Here is a 3,218-nt window from a genome sequence, read left to right as displayed (position 1 = left end):
TCCCAAACTCCCAATCCATCCCTCCCCAACCTCCGCCCCCGGACAACCACAAGTCTGTTCTCTATGTCTGTGAGTCAGTTTCTGTTTTGTAGATAAGTTCATTTGTGTCATATTTTAGATTCTACATGTAAGTGATGTCATACATTATTTGTCTTCCTCTTTCTGACTTACTTCACTTAGTATGATAAACTCTAGGTCCACCCATGTTGCTGCAAATGGCATTATTTCATCCTTTTTTATGACTGAGTAGTATACTATATATATATAGACACACACCACATCTTCTTTATCCATTCATTTGTTGATGGACATTTAGGTTGCTTCCATGTCTTGGCTATTGTAAGTAGTGCTGCTATGAACGTAGGGGTGCATGTATCTTTTTGAATTATAGTTTTGTCATGATATATGCCCGGGAGTGGGATTGCTGGGTCATATGGCAACTCTATTTTTAGTTTTTTGAGGAACCTCCATACTGTTTTTCATAGTGGCCACATTCCCACCAACAGTGTAGGAGGAACCCCTTTTCTCCACACTCTCTCCAGCATTTATTGAGTTTTAAATGATGGCCATCCTGACTGGTATGAGATGGTATGTCATTGTGGTTTTGATTTACATTTCTTTAATAATTAGCTACATCGAGCATCTTTTCAGGTGCCTGTTGACCATCTGTACGTCTTCTTTGGAGAAATGTCTATTTAAGTCTTCTGCCCGTTTTTTGATTGGGTTGTTTGTTTTTTTGTTATTGAGTTGTATGAGCTGTTGGTATATTTTGGAAATTAAGCCCTTGTCAGCCATATCATTTGCAAATATTTTCTAAAACAAAATTTAATGAAATGAGGGTAAACCTTACTACTGACATTTTGTCCTCATATTTTCTGACCTATTGTGTTTTACTTCCTCTATTCCATTTTAGCCTTTTAAGTAATTTTTATGACCATTAAATTGATTTAGTAATAAAATATTGGCCACAACATCAATCTTGAAAAGCATTTCCCAAGAGAGATTATTGAATCTGTAAATACTCATAACAGCAGTGTTTTAATAGCAAAATCGTACGGCCTGAGGGTGGTAAATGTCCAATAATAGGTTAATGAATAAAGAAATTGTGTTTTTGCTCATAAAATCAAGTACTATATAAAAAATTAATGAACTGCATATGTCCACATGGATGAATTCCAAGAAAATAAAAATTGAATGGAAAAAATAAAAAAGTTGTCAGTTATAAAAAATTTAAATATATTCAGCACTTGAAAATATGTATTTTAACAATAAATAAATATGATGTGAAACTAAGGAAAACCAGTTAAATGACAAAAAAACATGAAGTTTATAGTTTTGTGGGTGGCAGGAAAGACAGAATAAGTGTGGTGAAGGAAAGAGCTTCAAGGCTAAAAGTTCCTTTGCTAACGGCACAAAGGATATTAAAAGACTGCAAAATTCTGTTGTTAAGCTGAGTGGTGAGAACATGAGAGCTTAATTCTTATTAAACTAATTAACTTAATTATAATTAATTTATAATATTTAATTAATTTCCACTTATAATTAATATAAGTGGGAAAAATGCCATAAATAAGGCGGGATGTGTATAAGCAAAGATACTCCACATTATATGTCATCAGGGAATTGTATATTAAAAAAAACAATGATATATCACTACTGTTGTGGCCTCTCCCGTTGCGGAGCACAGGCTCCAGATGCGCAGGTTCAGCGGCCATGGCTCACGGGCCTGGCCGCTCCGCGGCATGTGGGATCTTCCCGGACCGGGGCACGAACCCGTGTCCCCTGCATCGGCAGGTGGACTCTCAACCACTGCACCACCAGGGAAGCCTACACATCTATTTTAATAATCAAAATCCAGTACACTGATAGCAGCAAATGCTGGCAAGTATGCAGAGCAAAAGGAACTCTCATTCATTGCTGGTGGAAGTGCCAAATGGTGCAGTTATTTGGAAATGCCAGTTTGGTTGTTTCTTACAAAACTAAACAGACTCTTATCATATGATCCAGCAATCGTGCTTTTTGGCTTTTACCAAAGGAGTTGAAAAGTATGTCCAACAGAAACTTGCATATGAATGTTTATAGCAGTTTTATTTATAATAAAACCTGTCCTTCAGCAGGTGAATGGATAAACTGTGGTACTGCAGACAATGGAATATTACTCAGTGCTGAAAAGACATGGGCTACTGAGGCATTAAAAGACAAGGGGGAACCTTAAATGGATATGACTAAGTAAAGAAGCCAATCTGAAAAGGCTACATACTATATGATTCCAACTATATAACATTCTGGAAAAGGGAAAACTGTGGAGACAGTAAAAAGACCAGTGATTAACAGGGGTTAGTGGGGAGGAAGGAGTGAAAAGGGAGAGCATGGAGGATTTTTAGAGCAGTGAAACTATTCTGTATCATACTATAATGGTGTATATACATGTCAATATACTATTCAAAACCATAGAATGTACATCACCAAGAATGAGTTAAAGAATTTATTAAAACAAATAACATATGTTTTATTAGGTACCTAGAATAGGCAAATTCATAGAGAAAGAAAGTCGATGGAGATTATCAGAGTCTCGGGAGAGAGAGCAAGGGGAATTATTGTTTAATGGGTACAGAGTTTTTGTTGGGGATAAAGAAAATGTTTTGGGCATAGTTAGTGGTGGTTGTTACACCCATATAGTGAATGTATTTAATGCCACTAAATTGTATATTTATGAATGTTTAAAATAATAAATAGTATATTATATATATTTTGATAACAAAATCATACAAAGCCAAAACCCCACTATGAATCAATGATACAGGCTTGCATTTCTAAAAATTATTATTTCAAAAGATTTGACAGTGAAAGTAGTATCCAAGTAATCCATATTGATATTTTTTACAAGAAATTCACTATTCAGGAAAATCATAGTAAAGTCATTCAGGGAAGACATATTTTAGAGTCAGCTGTTATGTTTATTAAAAATCAAATATGGAACTAAGTCCCAAATACAATAAGTCGAAGTGTGAATTTACACTTTTTTGTGAATAGGGTAATGGGGTCATGCTCTGATCTGTTCACAACGGGTTTGCAAAACTGGCTGTAATTTTTTTTTTCTTTTCCTAAAACCTATCTTTGTACCAGGTAAGCTCCAGTTTTAAGATATTGGGTAGGTAAGCTAAATTCCCCTATCACATTATATCATAATTTCTATATTTTGGATTAAAGAAATTGTT

The sequence above is a fragment of the Pseudorca crassidens genome, chromosome 5, assembly GCF_039906515.1.
Source record: "Pseudorca crassidens isolate mPseCra1 chromosome 5, mPseCra1.hap1, whole genome shotgun sequence".
NCBI lineage: Eukaryota > Metazoa > Chordata > Mammalia > Artiodactyla > Delphinidae > Pseudorca > Pseudorca crassidens.
The sequence above is the reverse complement of the archived record's forward strand: the minus strand, read 5'-3'. Positions refer to the sequence as shown.